Raw genomic sequence first — 24,926 nt, forward strand, 5'->3', positions numbered from 1 at the left:
TAATGCTAGGGATTATTAGGAAAGGAATGGAGAATAAAGCAGAGAATATCATAATGCCTCTGTATCGCTCCATGGTTCGACTGCACCTTGAATACTGTGTGCAGTTCTGGTCACCACATCTCAAAAAAGATATAGCAGAAGAAGAAAAGGTACAGAGAAGTGTGACCAAAATGATGATGGAATAATTCCTCTATGAGGAAAGGCTAAAGAGTTTAAGACTCTTCAGCTTGGAGAAGAAATGGCTGAGGGAGATATGATAGAGGTCTATAAAATAATGAGTGGAATGGAATGAGTAAACGAAACGTTAATCAGTTGTTTACTCTTTCAAAAAGTACCAAGACTAGGGGACACACAATGAAGTTACTCGGTAATACATTTAAAACTAATAAGAGAAAATATTTTTTTACTCAATGCATAATTAAGCTCTGGAATTTGATGCTAGAGGATGTAGTGAAAGTTATTAGTGTAGCAGCATTTAAAAACGGTTTGGACAAGTTCCTGGAGGAAAAGTCCGTAAACCATTGTTCAGGTGAAATTATAGATATCCATTGCTTATTCTTGGGCTAAGCAGCTTGGAATCTTATCTACTCATTGGGATCCTGCCAGGTTCTTGTGACCTGGATTGGCCACTGTTGGGAACAGTACACTAGGATTGATGGACCTTTGGTCTGACTCGGTATGGCAAGTCATCTATTCTTATGTTCTAAAGAAGTGGACTCCCTTCCCTCATCCACGAATAATAGCGTACTAGATGGATTTATTGTCACTGATCTTGAGAAAGAGAGCTAGCTTATACCTAGGAGTAATGAGAGACAATGTTACTAAATTCCCCTTCACCACCTCTCCTTTTACAAGTAAGGGTGTATAGAGTGAATGGGAACAGGAACATAAGGAGCATGAGCTGGAGAAAACTCCATTGTGGTAGTAGTTGATTAGACCTTTAATGGGTAATTGCATCTTTAATGGACTGTAAGGTCTCATGACAATAGGTTTAGGATAGGGAACCTTCTCGTGACTGCAGTGATAAAGTTCATGTTGGGTTTGGTTTTTTTTAAAACACAATTGTGAGGGAGCCACATGACTGATGAGCATAAATGGTGGAACAGAGTGTGCAGTGAGCAAAGTAGTCTTTATTGGAAGGACAAACTTCAGGGTGGCAGAGTCATTCAAGCTCTTGGCCTTAAAGCAGCAGGAGACGTTCTTGCAGTGTAGCTGAGTACGGTTTACCCTCTAGTAGCATGGCTCACGGTTTTATTAGCATTCAGGGTTTCTCCAATACCAAGCAAATGATTGCCTTAATGAATAGAAAGCTGCTGGCTTAAGCATAAGGGAAACACTTGTCTTAAACAAAATAGAAAGCACCTGGCTGGAAACAGAGGGAAAATCCTTAGCTTTAAACAAAAATAACAGCATTTGGCTTTTAAACAAGCTGAAGCAGTCTTTTACTCTCAGCGTGATACAAACTCTTATACCCAGAGCAAGAGTTGCACGGAGTCACCAGCTGCCCAGAGAAAGAGAGAGCCCAGCCAGTGTTTGTTTGAAACACTCCCACAAGCAAGGGTAGCTAAGCCCCAGAGGGAAAACCAAATCCCTCCAGTCCTAGAAAATAACGTTTTCCTTCTCTTGCTCTTTGGGCAGCAGCTGCGTGGGAGGCTTTTCACGCTCTGGCTTTCTCTCTTCCTCGTGAGTAAGGAGAGGATTTTTTTTTTTTAATATATATAAGAGAGGACGGTGTGGCTGGCTGCACGGCTCAGCAGTTCTCCTACGCACCTTCCCGTGATTTCATGTTTCCTGGAGAGGGTTTCTGGCAGAGTTACTTGAAAGGGTCTGCACAGCAATGTAATAATAATGCCTGTCTTTCTTGTTTCTGTGGGGTGTATATTGATATGGGTTGGTTTTTTTTTCATGTTGTACGTGGAATATGTAATTTTCAAATAACCTGTGGCATTGTAAAATGCACAGGTACTTTTAGCTCCTTGGATTCATGCTGGTTTCAGAGAAAAAGCAAAGCAGGTACTTTCTGTTTGAAAATTAGTGTAAAGCAGGGGAGCTAAAAGTGGCCTGTAACCGTTCGCCTGCTCATTTGTGCAGGTCACCAAGAGGGGTAAATTAGCTTGTGTGCACATTATGTTCCTCTCCCAACATAAGCGCACGGATGGGACAGATTCTTCGCAGTGCAGCTAACTTGCAAGCAAGCCCTATGCAAGCCCATGCAGAGGAGGGCAATTTTCAGCCCTGAAAATAGCTATTTACCCAGGATAAATGGCTTTTAAAATTGTCCTTTCCAGGGCTCGTTTTTAAATGATCCAGCACCTTAACTCTTAGGAAACTCGAGCAGCCTCTGTTATAAATTGAGCAGGACTGAGTGACTATATTTAGTTGCAGAAAAAGTGGCCAGGCCAGGAAAGCGTTTAGATTAGTGCTCTGGTTGTGCTTCGTGCTCGTCTAAGCCAGACCAGGATGAGGGAACCACCAGGTCGTGCCAGGCCAGTCAGCCAGAGAAACCAAAAATTCATAACCAGGCAGTAAGAACAATGAGCAACTCCCACCCCCAGGGGTGGCGTTTATTCGGGGGAAGGAAATCCAGCGCAGAATACTTCCTTTCAGCGCCAGATGCCTAACTTAGGTACCTAAACACTACAATAGCAGACTTAATGCTAGGTGATGGGCCTGATTTTACATAAGGTTTTCAGCTGCAAATTTAGTCACCTAAGGGGGTTATTTTCCAACACTTGTTATGGCATTTTCGCATGCGAAAAGCACCATATCGCATGGTGTGATGCTAATTTTTAAAAGAGGTAGAGTCGGGGGCGGGATTTTTGTAAAAGTGGGCTGGCTTTGCAAAGTGCTAAGCCATAATGCATGATATCACACAATTTTAACACCAAAAATAACTACACTGTTTTCATTGGCATTAAGCTGTGCGATATGCCCATTACGCAAATTGCAATTTTCTCACAAATTGGGGCGGATTTTAAGAGCCCTGCTCGCGTAAATCCGCCCGGATTTACGCGAGCAGGGCTTGCGCGCCGGTGCGCCTATTTTACATAGGCCTGCCGGCGCGCGCAGAGCCCCAGGACTCGCGTAAGTCCCGTGGTTTTCCGAGGGGGGTGTGTCGGGGGCGGGGCCGAGCGGCGCGCCGTTTTCGGGGCGGGACGCAGCGTTTCGGGGGCGGGCCCGGGGGGCATGGTTTCGGCCCGGGGGCGTGGCCTCGCCCTCCGGAACCGCCCCCGGGTCGTGTCTAGGCGTGCCAGCGGCCTGCTGGCGCGCAGGGATTTACTTCTCCCTCTGGGAGGCGTAAATCTCCCAACAAAGGTAGGAGGGGGGGTTAGACAGGGCCGGGGGGGTGGGTTAGGTAGAGGAAGGGAGGGGAAGGTGAGGGGAGGGCGTTAGCGAATTCCCTCCGAGGCCGCTCCGATTTCGGAGTGGCCTCGGAGGGAACGGAGGTAGGCTGCGCGGCTTGGCGCGCGCCGGCTACACGAAATCGGTAGCCTTGCGCGCGCCGATCCAGGATTTTAGCAGATACGCGCGGCTACACGCGTATCTACTAAAATCCAGCGTACTTTTGTTTGCGCCTGATGCGCCTACAAAAGTACGCGAGGGCGCCCTTTTTGAAAGTCTACCCCATTGTGTTTTGGGCATTTTTAGGCTGGGGAGGAGGATTGGGGGAAGGGCCTGAGAGGAGGGGGGGGGGGAAAGAGAGAGAGAGCGCCTCTGGGGGTGGCAGCATAGTAAGTAGCTATTTATGCTACTATAGGAGGCCCACCTAGTAACTCGAGGTGAGGTTTAGGTAGCGTAGTGTAGGGGTTAGGGGCCACGTTTACATGCAGAGTGAGACGTACAAACAGATCAGTACACTCTTGTGAAGATTTGATGTCCTTTGGAGTGAGGAAACTCACACAAAGATGAGATTTGTACAATGTTCTCTCAACCTAGCTTGATGGACTCTCTACCTGGGTAGAGAACACTGTACAAATCTCATCGTTGTGTGAGTTTCCTCACTCCGAGGGACATCAAATATTCACAACAGTGTACTGTTCTGAAGAGGTGTGCATCCATTTTCCACGTATTTGTAATCCGCAACTTATTTTTTGCAAACTGAAAAATACGTGGGGAGGCGAAACGCATCGCGACTCCCCATGTATTCAACAGATATCCGTTTTATTCGGCCTCCTAAATAAACATTTAAACCCCCCACCCTCCTGACCCCCCCCCCCCCCAAGACTTACCAAAACTCCCTGGTGGTCCAGCGGGGAGTCAGGAAGCCATCCCTGCACTCGTTTGCGGTTTCCTCACGGCGCCGATAGCCTGTGTCACAGGGGCTGCCAGTGCCATTGGTCAGCCCCTGTCACATGGTCACCGGCGCCATCTTGTGCTCCTACCATGTGACAGGTCATGTGGCAGGAGGTCGCTCCGGGACCCTCGATGGACCCAACCGGAACTTTTGGCCAGCTTGGGGGGGCCTCCTGACCCCCACAAGACTTGCCAAAAGTCCAGCGGGGGTCCGGAAGCGACCTCCTTTCACGCCGTCTGTCCGATCCCAATACTCAAAATGGCGCCGATCGCCGCCATTTTGAGACTCAAAATCGCCGTCCCGCCAATACTCAAAATACCGATCAAAGGTATTTACAGATCGACAACTTATTGAATTCTCCATACTTCCGCATGAAACGGAATTGACCCCCCACGAATACCTATTGCGTACGCAACGAAAACTTTTTGCCTGCACATCTCTACTGTTCTGTTCGTACGTCTCAGTCTGCTTGTCAAAATGGCCCCTAAGCCCTACACTATTATCTAAACCTCACCTCGAGTTACTAGGTGGGCCTCCTATAGTACATAAATAGCTAACTACTAGAAGGGCCTTATAGATATTCTCATTCTCTCTCTCTCACTCACTCTCTCTCTCTTCCCCCCTCCCCCTCCCCCCACTGGGAGGGGGAGGGGGGTATTAGTAATTGTGGTATTAGTGTGAAAAGTTAGCGCACTTTGTGGTAATACCTATACACCCCTCTTCCTATCACATGCAATAGTTTGATGAATCTAGCCCTAGGTTTGATTTAAAATGCAATTACACTGAGGCGCCCAAAATTAATAGAGATGTGGTTCAGCCTTCGTTATTAGCCCGCCACAGGAAATTTCATTTCCCACGGTTCGGCACGATTTTTTTTTTTTCAGCTGTCCCGAAATTAAAAAAAGCTCCACCCCAACCCTTCAGAATGAATTAATTATGACCCCTACAAAACCTGCCGAAAGTCCCTGGTGGTCCAGCGGGGATCCCGGGAGCGATCTCCTGCTCTCTGGCCATCAGCTGCCAGTAAACAAAATGGCGCCGGTGGCCCTTTGCCCTTACTATGTTACAGGGGCTATCAGTGCCATTGGCCCGGCCTCTGTCACATGGTAGGAGCAATGGACGGATGGCCAATGGCACTGATACCCCCTGTCACATGGTAAGGGCAAAGGGCCATCTGTGCCATTTTGATTAGTGGCAGCTGATGGCCCGAGAGGGGGAGATTGCTCCCAGGACCCCACTGGATCACCAGGGACTTTTGGTAAGCCTTGGGGGGGGGGGGGGTCGGGCAAGTCTTGGGGGGTCAGGAGGGTGGGGGGTTGCAATTAATTACATTTGAAGGGTTGGGGTGGTTTGGGTTTTTTTTAATGTGCCCTTTCTCCCCCCCCCCCCCAAAAAAAAAACGATAGGAAAACCACACAAAATTTTGTGGGTTTTCTTGTTTCGGTGCCCCCCCCCCGAACCGTGACGAAATAGGAAATATCGTCCCTATTTCCTATTTTGTCGCAAATGAATGCACATCCCTAAAAATTAGGCACTCAGCTGAATACTGACTCCTCTGTTTAATAAGATGCTAATCTCCGTCTTTCTTTTATTTATAAGAATTCACATTTGTCTTTGTAATAGAGCAAGCATATAGACTAGAGGTTCCCAAACCTGTCCTCAAATGCTGCATGCAAATTTAGTTCATGCATATTCATTGTGGATATCTTGAAAACCCGACTGGCTCGGGGTCCTCTAGGATAGGTTTGGGAACCACTGATGTAGACAATTTAATAACATAAGTAACATAACATCCATCATACTATATTTATATTTCTATTCTGCACAAATCCCTAAATCATGAAAATAAGACAGAAAGATTCCACACCAGAAAAAAGGAAAAGATGGAAAAAGATGGAAAATTGAATAAAACAAGCAAATTAGCATTAATCCTACCAGCCAAAAATTTCTGACTCAAAATTAATATAACAAGGATTCAAGGACTAGCTACAAGGACAACCGAATCACAACATACAGTAATTGTTTCAACTCAAAAAAAAAAAATCTAACACCCAAATACTTTATCATACATTTGCAAGGATTTATTTATTTATTTGGAACTTTTATATACCGACATTCATGTGCAAAAGTACATATCATATCGGTTTACAGCGAAACGGTAGATGCATAAAACGAATGCGTTACATCGAACAGGGGATACATAAACTGGGATGAAACTTATAAAATACTATGATATACCTGGTAAATAACAGGGTAGTAATACAGAACTTAAATAGAAGATATAAGGGGTGTGAATCGTGTGATCGATCGTCTTAACGATCGATTTTGGCTGGGGGGGAGGGAAATCTTATCGTCGTGTTGTTTTTCTTAAAAAAATTGTTAAAAATCGTAAATCGGGGGAGGGCGGGAAAACCGGCACACCAAAAAACCCTAAAACCCACCCCGAACCTTTAAAACAAATCTCCCACCCTCCCGAACCCCCCCAAAATGTTTTAAATTACCTGGGGTCCAGTGGGGGGGTCCCGACGCGATCTCCCTCTCTCTGGCCACAGCTGCGTTGAGAGAAATGGCGCCGGTGGCCCTTTGCCCTTATCATGTGACAGGGCAAAGGTAGCGCCGGCGCCATTTTGGTTCCTGGTTCTCGACGTCACGCGTCCAGGAGATCGCCCCCGGACTCCCGCTGGACGCCCAGGGACTTTTGGCCAGCTTGGGGGGGCCTCCTGACCCCCACAAGACTTGCCAAAAGTCCAGCGGGGGTCCGGGAGCGACCTCCTGCACGCGGGCCGTATTGCAAATCTTCAAAATGGCACCGGCGCTACCTTTGCCCTCACTATGTCATATGCCCCGGACCTGCCCAAACCGCCCCCTGACCCCCGGACATGCCCCCTCCCACCCTTTGTACGAAGCCCCGGGACTTACGTGCGTCCCGGGGCTATGCGTGCACCGGCGGCCTATGCAAAATAGGCGCGCCGGCCGGATTTACACACGCAGGGCTTTTAAAATCTGGCCCTATATCTTGGTCTCCCTCAATCTACAATTCACCCATTACAATTAGTACAAAACGCTACTGCTCGCATGCTATACGACATTTCCAGAAGAGAACATATTACATCGATCTTGCAATACCTACATTGGCTTCCGATATCATTTCGTATAACATATAAAATTTTGTCAACAATTCATAACCTAATCTACAATACTGACTCTATTTGGCTGTGCTCTTTGTTGAGAATTTATAAACCCCCTAGACAACTGAGCTCCCTCGACAAATGTATATTGGAAATTCTTTCTATAAGGTCCGTCAGTTTATCCTTAACACGAAAGCATGCGTTCTCTGTAGCTGGTCCAACAATGTGGAACTCTCTCCCAGACTGTATTCGTTTAACCTCCAATCGCAGAGAATTTAAGAAACTCTTAAAAACTCATCTATTTACTCAAGCATTTAATTTACAGTAATATTCTAATATCCGATTGTATTTTCATTTCCTGAAGCACCACGCTCATTTTATTGTTTGTAATGATTGTTATGTTTTAATTTTATGTATGTACTTTTGACTATGTAAACTGCCTAGACGGATAGATCCCTACCCATTGTATGGTATATAAAAACGTTTTAAATAAATAAAGTGAAACCATGTGAAATAAGTATATCCAACATGTGAGATTTACCACTGTCTTTATTTACACTGCTCTCTCTTGCTCTGGGCATGTTTCCTGTCCTTCAGGTTCCTTGCTGTGGCTTATCACTATTCTACTGAGTTCATAGGTTGTCTTAGTGGGCCAGGGGATTCCCTAAATCGCAGAAAAATCCTACCTGATTCCAAATGTTCAATCTCTTTCTCCCAGCCTGTGTCCCGGCTCCTTCCTGTTCAGGGTCCCAGATCTTGCTTTATCTTCCTGAATGTCTTATGGATGTGACTTTTCTGAAGGAAAGATCTGATGTGGGCAAGAAGCCAACTATCACAGCCTAGCTTCCCTGAGAGCATGGGTGGTTCAGAAACCTCTTTACAAGCAAAAAGGAGAAAACCACTTAAATCTAAAAACTCTTACTCTTGGAGGGTGCTATCACTGGTCTTGTTCCTTCTCTAAACTAGAAGGTTAACTCACAGGTCTTCAGCTCCCTGACCTCTGGATCCGGTGGTCTGTCCTTCAACAAAGGGTACAAGGCTTCACACCAGTCAGAATCATTAAAACAGCCAAAAATCTTAATAGTCTCTCTTCCAAAGGGAGCTAAATGCTCACAGGAAGGGAGTGCACAGTAGGGAATCTTCTCTATACCAAAACTCCTAATTGGGGACTTAGGCCCTAAGTCAGCAGAGCAATAAAAAAATAGCTCCTATCTCTTCAAACGTTAACTTAAAGTGACCACAATACTCCTACTCCTTGTCCCCCTAAGTGGACTAAGGGACTAAAAATTATAGGAAGCCTCATGGGGAGGTGCTACATAAGAATGGTGTCTCTCGCTCTCTAAGCTGGAAAACCTATGGCAGGGATCTAGGGCCATCTAGTGGCAAACCAGGGTGTCGCTACATCATGAAGAGAAAGCATCATGGCAGTTTTCAAAAGTTGCAAATCTGGCAACATATGCTTCTTCACTGTAGCATAATTTGCAAAATTGTTTACATGTTAAGACATTTATTAGGGCAAATATTGAATCCATATTAAGAATCTTTCACACATGACCATTAAAAACCAAACTCACCTTTAAGATTGCTCATACAAGGCACCCATGCATTAACATTATAACTTGTTGGAGAATAATACTACAAAATAGTCATTCAAAGTGCTCACTTCCTAAGCCAAGGTCTTACATGAAAATGAATCAGTCAGGTCTGGCATTTGTAGCTGCAACTATACCATGAAATTTGATATTTTTGCACCATTGAACACTGTAGTTTTTACGATATAGCGGGCAGTGGTTGTACATTTTGATTATTTGTAATCTTGATGAAGGAGTCTGTGAGATGGAGCAGATTTTCTGTAAATAAAGCATTTCTAGTATACATTTTCCTTTCAATACTCATCAGTAGTGAAACGCAAACATAATATAAATGTAAATGGTTGCCATGTAACAGTGAAGCAGGGATTTGGTGAATTGTACACCATTGCGCTAAAAGAATTTCATTAAACTACGTTAAAAATCATTCCTGGTAGAGTGTCAAAAACTATAAACGGCTTTCTATAACAGTTTAATTTGTATGCAAGAATTTATAATATACCTGATTTAATATGCTTATCGGTCCTTGTACTAATTAATGTGCAATTATTTTCCTTGAGCAGTTTAGCTTAATCACAGTCATTTTAAAAAGATATGAACCTTGTGTCAAAGTAATCTCTCAGACATCACAAAAGATGAAAGTTAATTTTTTTATATACCACCAAAAATATGCAGAGTTTCACATTAGTCTTTAACACTTAATTTTATGGTGTGTGGGTGATCTGTCTGGAGAATGGGATTGCTTGGATTTCAGAAAGAGAAAGTATAAAAAACTGAAAGAAAGACAGACGTGTGAAAGTCTGAGATGGATCAGCAGCTCAAAGTACTGACTGGAGCATAAGGGCTCACTCTGCAGAGAGGCTGGACACCTTTCCTCCAAATGGGAGCTTCAGGGTTAGAACATGGTGGTTCTTAACCTGCACACCCATCGGGTCTAATTTTCTGGGTAGTCAAAATGTGCAGGTAAGCTGGTTTGGTGATACAGTGGACGATTCACTAAAGGTTGGTAACAGCACTCAAGATAAATTGCATCCTTTTTTTACTAAACCCTTCCCATGCGTGTTAAGACAACCGCTAACGCTTCAGCAAAGGATGGTAAAGCCATAGAACAATGAGATGAAAATGAAGGATTAATGAGCTCCTGCAAATTTTCACCCATCACTAAACCACATGCTAATTAGCGACCACTTACTATGGCTAGAAGTGTATCATCCAGCCTGGATCACTCGCTAGGCACTCATGGCAAATGCTATGAAAGGGCTAGCAAAATATCCTCAAAGGAAAGAGCAAAAAAGATTGGGAAGTAGGTCTTAGACAGGTTCTAAACTTATGGTCCCAGAAGATGGGCAGTAAGTGACACCCCACTGATTGGTAAAGGGAAGTTTTGGTGTATGTGCATACATAGTCGAGCTTGAGATAACTGATAGTTGAAAGGTGTTATCTTAGTGGCTGAGAATCATGAAAAACAGAGTTGAAATCCCACTTCACACCACCAACACTCCTTATGACCTTGGATAAGTCACATTGTCTTCCATTACCTATATGCGTCAAAGCCAGGAGATGCATGTACAATTTGGGCCAGTGTGCGCTGAGTGGAGTTTAAAAGCCACCCATGGACACCCATATCTCCCACTGCATGCACAAGCTAAAAGTTTCTAAAAAGGGGAGGAGCATGGGGATGGTCTAGACAGGGCGTGGGCATGCCGGGGCCTGGCCAAGAAACGTGCAGGTAAATATTTACTCATCTTTGTACACACCGGGGTCCCCCGCCACATAAATTTACTTCTGCTACAGATAGTGTGTAAGTATTAAAAAAAAATCCAAGGCAGTCAGCGGGGTTTTAAGGGTTGGGGCTAACAGGATGGAAGGGAGGCTATTAAACTATGGGGGTTTGGAAGTTCTATCCCTTAACTAGACAAACTGGGAATGAACTGGGAAAACTAGCTATGGTGTTGGCATGTGTCCCTTGTAAAATTCCCCCAGTTATGCGGTAGACGCGGCATTTTCATGCAAATGCGTGCATCCATCTAAAATTGCACACACATGTACGTGCATTCAGCTTACTTTTTAACATGTGCGCATATACACGTGTATGTTATAAAATGGAGACTTCTGTGGACATGGGTCGACGAACATGCGCGCACGTGCATCCTCACGCCTGTTTAAAAATAACCATCGTAGATTGTAAGCTGTTCAGGAAAAAAGACATTGTACCTGAATTATTAATAATGTTGTAAGCCACCTTGAACATTTTTTGGAAAAGTGGTCTAAAAATCCCTAAATTATTATTATTTTCTGGAAAGGATTAAGAAGGATGAGATTGACTCAGCTGCTGCTGAGTTTGAAGTATGCCAGCAGACAAGTGCTGGCACGTAACCTTATTTTGAATCATTTAGGAGACAACAATCTCTTTGCAGATAATAAGGATGTTGAGCTCATTTTAAAAATGAAGGCTGATATAGTGCAATAAGCTATATTATTTCCTTGGTCCCATTTATTCTGGTCAGATATCATTCCAGGTTAGGTTTGGAGAAGCAATGTGCCCATAAGACATAGAATATAGAAGTAGAAGGGTCAACTGGGACATATCTAAATTTGTTTCTCTTCCAGGTGGCATAGCAGTAAGGCACAAGTTCTTAATGGCCGACTGCCCTGGGCTCCACAGGCAGAAAAAAGATTCATCTCTCAGAGATTGGCAAAATCATCTTACTTCGTAATTTTTAGGATGCTGAGGGCAGGTTGATCTTGATTTTTTAAAACCTTCCATGACTGGTCAACCACTTCGAAGCAGATTACATTTCCCTTAGACACAGAATGGGAGAAAAGCCTCAGTAAATCAGGCCCTAAGTCTGTATGTGAGGCAATGGTGCTCTTGGTAGGGAAAAGAGGATTATCCCAGGTTTGGAAGGACACTCGGACAGATTTGACATTTGAAAAAAATGTAAAACAAAATAAAATGCCTACCAGCAAGCAGCCCAGTCTATCTGGAGGGGTGCAATGACATTGATTGATGGAATTAAAATAAATTGATTAAAAGCAACGGAATCTCTTTGGCATGCTACACAATCAGTAATAATCAGAAGTCTTTGTGACCATGTAGGAATCATGTGGTTTGGTCTGTCTGAATGATTGCTTATGACAGAGAGGAAGGATGCAGGGCATGGAGTGGATGGGAAGAGAAATGAAGATGCTTGGCATGAGGAAGGAGAAGAGAAAGAGGGCAATGCTAGTGTGACAGGCTTCGCTACTCATCAATATTGCTCCCTAGGAATGGGCAGTAGGAGAGGTTTTGATAGCTGGGATTCCTCTCCTTGCCATAACCCCACCTTTTTTTGGGAAGGTCTTCAGTGGAGTATAAAAGTCACTGGAATATGCTCATTGGGAAGGAGTAGTGAGTTAGGGGTTGATGAGAGGGAGAGAAACTAGAGATCAGCCCTGAGCCTCATGCAAGAGAAAGGAAGGAGTTGGAGCGGTTGGATCTTTTCCTCACCACTGGGGGTCTTAATCAAAAGTGGAAAACTTTGGAGTGGAGAGAAGAGATTTTTAGAAGAGGAATGGTTCAGTCTGGAGGGAAGGACATCTTCCCCCCAAGACTCTGAAAAGCTGAAACAGAGATCTTTTTGCCTGAGCGAACAGAGGAAGCAAGAGTGAGAAGCTCTGGACTTTTGACGAAAGCAAGCAAGAGACCTGGATATTTGGATTATAGTTAAGAGTTTTAAACTTGTTGGATTTTGTTAATAGATTTTTTAGCTTGGGGGATCTTTTTCCATCTTGGACCAGTGCATGCTAGAACTACACTCCCATTATCCTACCCTGCAAGGGGAGGATATGTTTGATATGGATGGAGGTGCAGGAGAAGGAGAAGGGAGACTGGTAAGAAGACTTAGGATGGATAAGGAAGGTATGGTTTTCAGCACTCTAATATTTGCTATGCTATTCTCAATTTTCTCAATTTTGGCCTGGAAACTCATCATTAAGAAAGTAACTATTTATGTTGACCACTACAGGTTATTCTTCCAGTTCCTCTGGTTGAATGGATGGACATTGGGGCGACTGCTGCCTAGCCCTCTTGCTAATTTGGGTCTTGCTGCACTTTTGGAACCTCATCCAGCTGGAGTGTGCCATTGTATTCACTAGCGACTGATTGTGCCAGAGGCCCAGGAAGATAGTTCTCCCCCCCACATCCGGACTTGAACCCCAAACCCATAGCACCTCTGGATGAGACCAAACAGGGGACCGGCTACACTGGGAAGGAGGGAAAGGGTACTTTGCTGGAGCTGCCACTACCAGAGAGTCAGCAGTGCGTTCACTACCAAAGGAAAGAGCACTGTGCTGGAGAAACCACTGCTAAGTCAAGTGGGGGGAGGAACGTAATTCTGAATATTTTCCCTGGGTGGGGGGGAAAGCTGGTCCAAACATTGCCTGCAAGCGATGAATTAGGGAATTGAACTGTACTGATGAGCATGCTGACAAGTCAAACCTGGGACCCTAGACTGAATGGGATAATTCGATTTTTCTTACTGCTTAATAAAAATAAAGCTGTAGCCATTTTCTTCCACTATATCTGTCTGCTTTCCTTAAAACTCTGGAATTATGAGGAACTGGATGGGGAGAGAGAGAAGGAAGTAAGGGAATGGCGGGACTCCTCATCTGTGTGCTTAAATTAAGAGAATATGAGGTGAATTTTAAAAGTCCGGCATGCGCCAAAACCGGGTGATACGCAAGTTTGATGGACTGGTGCGCACCGAGCAGATTTTAAAAGTCGCCCGTGCACGCCTGTATCTCCCGGTATGAGTACAAGTGAGAGAGCCCCAAAAAGGGCTGGGCATGGGCGTGGTCTAGGTGAGGCAAGAGCAGGACATAGGCAATCTGGGACTTTAACATGGAATGTGCACCTACGTGTTTATGCGCACAAGTGCGTGCAGGGGTCCCTGCCACGTAACTTTAATAGTACTCTGAATGGTCTGTACGTAACAAAATAAAAAAAACCTAGGCTAGTCTGCAGGGTTTTAAGGGTCAGGGCTAACAGGAGGAAAGGGAATTTATTAAACTAGGGGGATTGGGAAGTCCCTTAACTGGGCGAACTGGGAATGAACTGGGAAAGCTCCCTATGGTGTCGGTGTGTGTCCCTTATAAAATTCCCCCATTTATGCGGTACAGGCAGCATCTGCGCGCATATGCACACATCCATATAAATTTGTGCGCACATGTATGCGCTTACATACTATTTATTTTATACCATATCGGGCGGATTTTAAAAGCCCTGCTCGCGTAAATCCTCCCGGATTTACGCGAGCAGGGCCTTGCGCACCGGTGCGCCTATGTTCCATAGGCCTACCGGCGCGCGCAGAGCCCCGGGACTCACGTAAGTCCCGGGGTTTTTCGAGGGGGCGTGTCTGGGGCATGTCGGGGGGCGTGTCGGATCGGCGCGGCGTTTTGGGGGCAGGACGCGGCGTTTTGGGGGTGGGCCCGGGGGCGTGGTTTTGGCCCGGGGCGGTCCGGGGGCGTGGCTGCGCCCTCCGGAACCGCCCCCAGGTCCTGTCTCGGCGCGCTAGCGGCCCGCTGGCGCGCAGGGATTTACTTCTCCCTCAGGGAGGCGTAAATCCCCCGACAAAGGTAGGGGGGGGGTCTAGATAGGGGCGGGGAGGTGGGTTAGATAGAGGAAGGGAGGGGAAGGTGAGGGAATGTGAAAGCGAGTTCCCTCCGAAGCCGCTCCGATTTCGGAGCAGCCTTGGAGGGAAAGGCGGCAGCCTGCGCGGCTTGGCGCGGGCCGGCTACACGAAATCGGCAGCCTTGCGCGCGCCGATCCAGGATTTTAGCGGCTACTCGCATATCTACTAAAATCCAGCGTACTTTTGTTTGCGCCTGATGCGCCAACAAAAGTACGCGAAGGCGCACTTTTTAAAAATCTACCCCTAGGTGTCTGAGCTTATGTTATAAAATAGCCATATCCTTTGGTGCGAGCCAGCATATGGCATTACTGTGCGCCCAGTCAGCTGTTTCAGAAAATGATGACACAAAAGCTAAGTTAGGGTGTGTGAATCTAGTAAAAATGTTGATTGAAAGACATAATGAGCATTTCTACAAAATGCTAGTCCTTTGAAGTAGCCATTGAAATAAGATCAGAGAAAAGAGAGTTGGATTATTAAATAATATGACATCTTCATTAACAGAATTCATTTATATGGGTATGAGTACCTGAAGAAGGTATTTAGAAAGTCAGTGTGTTGAGAATGAATAAAACAGTCCTTTCAAGACATTTTCTTTAACTTTCCTTTATTATAAAAAATATCTTAAATGTTTTTATTCTCTGCTTGAAGGCTGAACAAAGCATGGATTATTATATCATAAAATCTAATGGTGCCTAAGTAGGAGAACTTAGCACCTCATTATGAAAGGGTAAGAAGCAATTGCTACCCCATACTTTGAAATGTTTGTATGCTAATGCCAGAAGTATAAGAAGTAAGATGGGAGAATTAGAGTGTATAGCAGTGAATGATGACATAGACTTAATTGGCATCTCAGAGACATGGTGGAAGGAGGACAACCAATGGGACAGTGCTATACCGGGGTACAAATTATATCGCAATGACAGAGAGGAGCAACCGGGAGGAGGTGTGGCGCTTTATGTCCGGGATGGCATAGAGTCCAACAGGATAAACATCCTGCATGTGTTGCGGTTTCCACCGCTTCCCCTCTATCCGCTTTGCCCTGCGCTTACCTCCAGTGGTGGAAACGCCGCTCCTGCGGCTCTGCCGGTCTCTTGGGGTGTCCGCCATTGCCAGCCCATCTTCCTGCTGGGACGCGCACTATGGGCGCACGGCCGCCGGACGTCTGGCCCTGCCTGGACTAAGGACGCCACACCCCAAGCCTGATTTAACCGGCGTTCGGATACTGTCTCATTGCCTTGCAACGAGGTTCACTACTGGTTACTAGTTCTGAGTTGCGCTACGATTGTTCCACGTTCCTGACTTGACTTCTGCTTGTTCCTGATTCCGCTTCTGCCTGCCGCCTGCCTTTGACTTCAGCCTGTCCCTGACTCCGCTTCTGCTCGCCACCAGTCTCCGACTTCAGCCTGTGCCTGACCCCGCTTCTGCCTGCCACCAGCCTTTGACCTGGATCTGTCCACGTTCCTGCTCACGGTCTGTTCCAGTTCACAGCACGCTACAGACTCCGTTCCTGCTCACAGCCTGTTCCAGTTCTCAGCACGCTACAGACTCCGTCCCTGCTCATGGCCTGTTCCAGTTCTCAGCACGCTACAGACTCCGTCCCTGCTCACGGCCTGTTCCAGTTCTCAGCACGCTACAGACTCCGTTCCTGCTCACGGTCTGTTCCAGTTCTCAGCACGCTACAGACTCCGTCCCTGCTCACGGCCTGTTCCAGTTCTCAGCACGCTACAGACTCCGTCCCTGCTCACGGCCTGTTCCAGTTCTCAGCACGCTACAGACTCCGTCCCTGCTCACGGCCTGTTCCAGTTCTCAGCACGCTACAGACTCCGTTCCTGCTCACGGCCTGTTCCAGTTCTCAGCACGCTACAGACTCCGTTCCTGCTCACGGCCTGTTCCAGTTCTCAGCACGCTACAGACTCCGTCCCTGCTCACGGTCTGTTCCAGTTCTCAGCACGTTACAGACTCCGTTCCTGCTCACAGTCTGTTCCAGTTCACAGCACGCTACGGACTCCGTTCCTGCTCACAGCCTGTTCCAGTTCACAGCACGCTACAGACTCCGTTTCTGCTCACAGCTTGCTCCAATTCACAGCACGCTACAGACTCCGTTCCTGCTTACAGCTTGCTCCAGTTCACCGCTTGCTACTGACTTTGTTCCTGCTCACAACCTGCTCCAGTACACGTTCGACCCAGCCAGTCTACAGACTATAGTGTTCCTATTGGACTATCTTATCATACTCTCTGCCCAGGCCTTCTCCACCTATAGAGACTCAGACTGTCCTCCTATGTCCCAAGGTTCCAGGACTCTACGGGCTCCTCCTGGGGGGTTCCTGGTTCCCGGGTGAATACCTCGGCCTGTGGCTCCGCCTCCCGACCTACCCTATCCTTGGGGTAGATCGGCCCAAGGGTTCACTTCCGGACTGCAGCTTCCCAGACTGCAACAGCATGAGACTAAATGCACAATCAAATCTTTATGGGTAGAAATCCCTTATGTGTTGGGGAAGAGAATAGTGATATAGGAGTATACTACCGTCCACCTGGGCAAGATGGTGAAACAGACAGTGAAATGTTAAGAGAAATTAGGGAAGCTAACCAAACTGGTAGTGCAGTAATAATGGTAGATTTCAATTACCCCAATACTGACTGGATAAGTGAAACAGGGCATGCTAGAGAGATAAAGTTCCTGGATGGAATAAAAGACAGTTTTATGGAGCAATTGATTCAGGAGCCGACGAGAGAGAGAGCACTTTTAGATTTAATTCTCAGTGGAGTGCAGGATTTGTGAGAGAGGTAACGGTGGTGGGGCCGCTTGGCAATAGTGATCATAATATGATCAAATTTGAATGAATGACTGGAAGGGGAACAGTAAGCAAATCCACGGCTCTAGCGCTAAACTTTCAAAAAGGAAACTTTGACAAAATGAGAAAAATAGTTAGAAAAAAACTGAAAGGTGTAGCTACAAAGGTAAAATGTGTGCAACAGACATGGACATTGTTAAAAAAAAATACCATCCTAGAACCACAGACCAGATGTATGCCATGCATTAAGAAAGGTGGAAGGAAGGCATAACAATTACCGGCATGGTTAAAAGGTGAGGTAAAAGAGGCTATTTTAGCCAAAAGATCTTCATTCAAAAAATTGGAAGCAGGATCCATCAGAAGAAAATAGGATAAAGTATAAGCATTGGCAAGTTAAATGTAAGGCATTGATAAGACAGGCTAAGAGAACATTTGAAAAGAAGTTGGCCATAGCGGCAAAAATTCACTATAAAAACTTTTTAAAATATATCCGAAGCAGAAAGCCTGTGAGGGAGTCAGTTGGACCAATGGATGATTGATTGTTATGTTTAGGGAAGGATGTGAACCCCTGGGCTGAGATGAGCGATGTCTCCACCCACAGGGAGGAACACTGTGAGCCTCACCGTCAGCAGGCAGTCTCAGTGGCATGGCGCACACAACTAGAAGTGGATACTTTATTAAAGTAGGAAGGAAAGTAATGCCCACAGTATTAGCACTATAGAAGTACAGTCCTGGGCAATGGGAATTACCCAGTATGAGACACAGTGGAGAAGATCCGGTAGTGGCCCGTGGGAAGGGGTACACCGTGGATCCCCTCTGGCGAGATAGGCACCTCAGTATTCAGATCCAGTAGTGGCCCGTGGTGCGAGGTACGCCGAGGAAATCAGTACAGTAGATATTGGTAGCGATGCCAAACTCGGACGCGGTCCTGTGCAGGAGATGAGCAGGAATACTGTAGAGTAAGAATGATGAAAGGCTTTCACTAAAGAAAGGTGGTAGTGGCCTAAGGATCGGGGTGTGCCACGTAGGCTCCTCAGTGTTGTCCAGAAATGAAGATGTCTATAGAGGTACTCACAGTAGGTGGTTCCTGGAGCAAGTAGATCAGAGAAGCAGATCAGCAGCAGACAGGCAGGAAGGCACTCCGAGGAGCAGATAGCCGTGAACGCAAGGGAGCCCCCGAGGAGCGGATACTCAGAGCATCCAATTGCCAAAGCTGTAACAGGAACAGGAAGTCCTTGAATGAGCAGAGTACAGCAAGACAGAATTCCTTGCTAACTCGAGGAAGGCAAGGGCTGGCTCCATTAAATACAATAGTGGATTGATGTCATCAGGTGGGGACGTCCCCGAGGTTCCCGCCATGACGTATTCAAATAAGGCCCTTGCGCACACGCGCCTAGGTAACTCCAGGTCCAAGATGGTGGCTGGCAGCACCCACGCTGTCTCGGAATGCCGGAGAGGTCGGCGTGAACTGGCAGACATCACCATTCTTCCTAGACTTGATGGAGCGGAGAAAAAAAGAAGTGAGCATGAGAGGTCGCAGCCGCCTGCGACCGACAGGTGTAACAATGATCAAGGGGTAAAAGGGGCACTTGGAGAAGATAAGGCCGTCACAGAAAGATTAATTGATTTCTTTGCTTCAGTGTTTATTGAAGAGGATATTGGAGAGATACCCATTCCAGAGAAGGCTTTCATGGTTGATGATTCAGATCAACTGAACCAAATTACGGTGAACCTAGAAGATGTGGTAGGCCTGATTGACAAACTGAAGAGTAGGAAGTCACCTGGACCAGATAGTATACACCCCAGGCTTCTGAAAGAACTAAAAAATGAAATTTTAGACCTATTAGTAAAAATGTGTAATCTATCATTAAAATCCAATGTACCTGAAGATTGGAAGATGGCCAATGTAACCCCTATACTTAAAAAGGGATCCAGGGTTGATCCAGGAAACCTTAGACCGGTGAGCCTGCCTTCAGTGCTGGGAAAAATAGTGGAAACTGTTATAAAGAATAAAATCACAAAACATTTAGATATATATGGTTTGATGGGACACAGCCAGCATGGATTTACCCAAAGGAAGTCTTAACTCACAAATCTATATTTTTTTGAAGGGGTGAATAAACATGTGGACAAAGGTGAACCGGTAGATGTGGTGTATTTGGATTTTCAGAAGGCGTTCGACAAAGTCCCACATGAGAGGCGTCTAAGAAAACTAAAAAGTAATGAGATAGGAGGTGATGTCCTTTTGTGGATTGCAAGTTGGCTAAAAGACAGAAAACAGAGTAGGATTAAATGGTCAGTTTTTACAGTGGAAAAAGGTCAACAGTGGAGTGCCTCAGGGATCTGTATTTGGACCAGAGCTTTTTAATATATTTGTAAATGATCTGGAAAGGGATACAATGAGTGAGGTGATCAAATTTGTGGATGACACAAAATTATGCAGAGTAATTAAATCTCAAACAGATTGTGATGAATTGCAGGAGGATCTTGTGAGACTGGAAGACTGGACTTCCAAATGGCAGATGACATTTAACATGGACAAGTGCAAAGTGATGCATATAGGGAAAAATAACCCTTGCTGTAGTTACACAATGTTAAGTTCTATCTTAGGAGTTACCACCCAGGAAAGAGATCTGGGGATAATAGTGGATAATACAATCATTGGCCCAGTGTGCTGTGGCAATCAAAAAAGCAAACAGAATGTTAGGACTTATTAAGAAGGGAATGGAAAATAAAACAGAGGATGTCATAATGCCTCTTTATCACTCCATGGTGAGACCAAACCTTGAATATAGCGTGCAGTTCCAGTCACCACATCTCAAAAAGGATATAGCTGCACTGGAGAAAGTACGGAGAAGGGCAACCACAATGATAAGGAGCATGGAATGGATGCCCTATGAGGAAAGGCTAAAGAAGTTAAGGCTGTTCAGTTTGGAGAAGAGACAACTGAGGGGGGATATGATAGAAGTCTACAAAATCATGAAAGGACTTGAACAAGTTAATGTAAATCAGTTATTTACTCTTTCAGATAATAGAAGGACCAGGGGGCACTCCATGAAGATAGCAAGAGGCTCATTTAAAACAAATCGAAGAAAATTATTTTTCACTCAGCGCATAGTTAATTCATTGCCAGAGCATGTGGTTACAGCAGTTAGTGTAACTAGGTTTAAAAAAGGTTTAGATAAGTTTCTAGAGGATAAATCCATAAACTGCTATGATAGAAATTAATAAACAATAGTAGCTGTTTGGGTACTTGCCAGGTACTTGTGACTTGGATTGGTTACTGTTGGAAACCAGATAATGTGCTTGATGGACCCTTGGTCTGACCATGTATGGCATATCTTATAGGGATGTGCAGACCAAAAGTTTAAGTTCATAAGTCCATAAGTCGAAAGGGGGTCCCATTTGCGGTCAATATGGACTTACTTACTTACTTATTTATTTATTTATTTATTTATTTATTTATTTATTAACTTTTATTTACCGACATTCGTGAAGCACATCATGCCGGTTTACAAAGAAAATATACATATGGAGAATTCCATAAGTTGAGTCTATGTCCATATGTGCAAATAAAAATTTAAACCCCTCACCCGCCTTAATCCCCCCCCCCCCAAAACTTACCAAAACTCCCTGGTGGTCCAGCGGGGTCAGGACGCCATTCCTGAACTCCTTTGCAAGGAGCACGTGACGTCGGCGTCACGTCGGAGTGACGCGGCGTCACGTGATTCCCCTCGGGTTCGCTCCCGGACCCCTCGTTGGGCTCAAAAGGCACTTTTGGCCAGCTTGGGGGGGCCTCCTGACCCCCCCAAGCTGGCCAAAAGTGCCTTTTGGGCCCGAGGGGTCCGGGAGCGAACCCGAGGGGAATCACGTGACGTCGGCGCCACGTCAGAGTGACGCGGCGTCACGTGCTCCTTGCAAAGGAGTTCAGGAATGGCGTCCTGACCCCGCTGGACCACCAGGGAGTTTTGGTAAGTTTTGGGGGGGGGGGATTAAGGCGGGTGAGGGGTTTAAATTTTTATTTGCACATATGGACATAGACTCAACTTATGGAATTCTCCATATGTATATTTTCTTTGTAAACCGGCATGATGTGCTTCACGAATGTCGGTAAATAAAAGTTAATAAATAAATAAATAAATAAATAAATAAATAAATAAGTCCATATTGACCGCAAATGGGACCCCCTTTCGACTTATGGACTTATGAACTTAAACTTATGAACTTTTGGCCAGCTTGGGGGGGCCTCCTGACCCCCCCAAGCTGGCCAAAAGTGCCTTTTGGGCCCAACGAGGGGTCCGGGAGCGAACCCGAGGGGAATCACGTGACGTCGGCGCCAAGTCGGAGTGACGTGGCGTCACGTGATTCCCCTCGGGTTCGCTCCCGGACCCCTCGTTGGGCTCAAAAGGAACTTTGGCCAGCTTGGGGGGGCCTCCTGACCCCCCCAAGCTGGCCAAAAGTGCCTTTTGAGCCCAACGAGGGGTCCGGGAGCGAACCCGAGGGGAATCACGTGACGCTGCGTCACTCCGACGTGGCGCCGACGTCACGTGATTCCCCATGCGTCCGCTCCCGGACCCTCACGGAACTTTTGGCCAGCTTTGGTAAGTCTTGGGGGGGGGGGGGATTAAGGAGGGTGAGGGGTTTAAATTTTTATTTAGATCAACAATCGCGATTTCCAACATATTCAACGTATTCAACGTATTCAACATAGCTGTTTCATTATGTTTCATTATGTTTCATTATGTTACATGTAAAGCCTTGTTTAATATGTTTCTTGTAAAGCCTTGTTTAATATGTAAAGCCTTGTTTAATATGTTTCTTGTAAAGCCAAGGGCACTGTTTCCCGTCCCGAGGCATTTTTGCTGTTACCTGTAAACCGGATTGATTTGTTTCCTAACAGGAAATTCGGTATATAAAAATTCTAAATAAATAAATAAAATAAATAAATAAATAGCTATGTTGAATACGTTGGAAATCCGATCGTTTAAGCCTCATCTTTTTTTTAAGTTAAAAAAAAAAAAAAGTTGCGTTTTCCATTTAAGTTCAAAACGAATGCACACCCCTAATATCTTATGTTCTTATGCACACTTCACAAGTGGGCAGCAATATCAGTTCAGTCATCACCCCCTTTTCAAAGGCCCATCCTATGCCACAGCTCTGTCTGCACCTCCCTCTCCTCTACCCCTACTGAGCTATGGTTTGACATCAAACATTGATTTCACAGAATTGGTGCTCACATTATTACAAATGAACAAAGAGATACAAAAAATTTTCTAGACTGGCATATGATTGTATTTCTCTTCCAACTCTAATGTGGGAACGGTGAGCAAAATGGGCTGCAGATAATGCCAGCTTTCAAAAGACTTTTGTATCAAGTCAAGGTTTTAAATTTGTGTAACCCACTTTTTTGTGGTGGTTTGTCTCTCACATGTGGGATTTAGTACTCCTGGTACTAATGTGATTAACATTTAAACTAACACATAACATGACAATCACTATTGAGCTCAGGAAATACGATTTAAATAACATTAAAAAAAACAAAAAATATGTTGACCTAAATTTGAATTTAGATGATTATTAGTGCTCCTATATACTTCTGTAAACTGTGTCAGTTAATATCGCTTTTGTGAGGAAAGCCTATATATTAAAGATGTTTTCTCTTTTCGTTCTATGGGGAAAATGCTTAGTACCCAGAGGCCCCTGTTTATCATGGTTACTTTTTCTGTTATAATAAATAAACAATTAAACAACTATAGTACTTGAGCTCTCAAGACAATATAGCTCCCTTCTTTGAAAGCTGGTCACAAAATTTATTAAGTTAGTTCAACTAAAAGGTATCATCTTCAACTTCTTTGTCGACCTTCACTTCTATATTTGATGACCTTAAAATGTGTCTAAACTTGGAGTATAGAATAAATTCTGATCAGAACCGTTCAAAATGCAAAGTGACCCATTTCTTCCTCATCCTGAAAGCCTAATGATGGGTTTCAGATTCAATCTAAACAGGGTCACCCTTCCCCTAATCCACGTCACTAAACTCATCTCTCACTTTTCCTCTAGAATTCATTCCTCCAGGACAGTTTCAATGCATATTGATAGGCTGCTGTATGATGTTGTAAATGTTGAACATGATCCATGGAAAATGGGGCATTTCAGTTTCCAAGTATTGTCAGTCTAGCACCATTTATGAATGCTAATTGACTTATGTAACAAGCAACACGATAAAGTTATTCAGATCACTACTGCCTACCAAAAAGATCAGCATGGAACCCATCTAGCCTTGAAAGGCAACAGTAGTGGGCCAATTGTTAAAGGCCTCCACCATCAAAAAAGTTAGCAAGTAGCACATTTAAAACGAATTGGAGAAAATTCTTTTTCACTCAATGCTAAATTAAGCTCTGGAATTCATTGCCAGAGTATGTGGTTAAGGCAGTTAGCGTAGCTGGATTTAAAAAAGGTTTGGATAAGTTCCTGGAGAAGAAGTCCAAAAATTGATGTTAATCAATAAGGAATAGCTACTGCTTTTTGCTTGCATTAGCAGCATGGGATCTATTTAATGTTTGGGCACTTGCCAGGTACCTGTGACTTGGAGTGGCCACTGTTGGAGACAGGATACTGGGCTTGATGGGCCCTTGGTCTGACCCAGTATGGCATATCTTAAATTCTTATGTTCTTATGAATGTAGAAAAGGGTTTGGTTCCTTGCTTAAGCTTCTGCCTTCCAAAATGGCTGAGAAGGTCAACAAAGCAGATCTGAACCCAACAATGGGGTGCAAAGAGTTTTCAGAGCACCAGATAAGGTAAAATGGCAATTCTTTGACCTGCCAGCATGCAAAACTCTATCCTTGACTGCATGCTTTTATCCAATTAGGTGGTATAAAGGTGTTAGTTGTGGAGCAGGTTAAAGTAGTAAATAAAAAGGACTTAAAAGTTGAGAATGTCATTATAAGGCTTGAAGATATGCTCTGACTACAAAGCCTGGCAAAGGAAGCCCTCTGGCAAATCTTGTGCTACACTGATAAAGCCCATTTAAGTTGCTTTACAGTTCAGTAACTCAGTGCAAACCAGCATAATGCAGACTCTAAATCAAACTTTGCTTTCTAGTTTTCTCTCTTTGGACTTTAGGTTTACCGTCTGGTTTGGCTCACAGCTCATTCTGCACCATTTCAGACTGCTCTGAAGAGGGGTACGACGTGACAGCATTCCAGCAACTCTTAGGAGGTAGCCATTCTTAACCGGATGCAACATGTCTTTTAAAATCTGTAGACTAGAAAGCAGTTTCGCTTAGACCGTCTATAGCATTTCTTACACGACACCTACCCCGGTGATATCAAGTAAGGAAGCTGATATTGTGGTACTACCCATGGAATATTTATTTCATCTTGAATTCTATCGGTGACAGTAATTGTAGTTAATGGCTCCTGTTTTTAAGTTTTTGCCAATAAATACTGC

The 24,926-nt window shown here is 44.9% G+C and overlaps 1 protein-coding gene across 1 annotated transcript in view; it reads right to left on the reverse strand.

Annotated features, from left to right (window-relative positions):
* Positions 1 to 24,926, reverse strand: part of SYT1 (synaptotagmin 1) — a 1,065,451-nt gene that overhangs the window by 397,028 nt on the left and 643,497 nt on the right. The gene's annotated exons all lie outside the window — the stretch shown is intronic.

This window comes from Rhinatrema bivittatum, chromosome 4 (assembly GCF_901001135.1).
Source record: "Rhinatrema bivittatum chromosome 4, aRhiBiv1.1, whole genome shotgun sequence".
Taxonomy (NCBI): Eukaryota; Metazoa; Chordata; class Amphibia; order Gymnophiona; family Rhinatrematidae; genus Rhinatrema; species Rhinatrema bivittatum.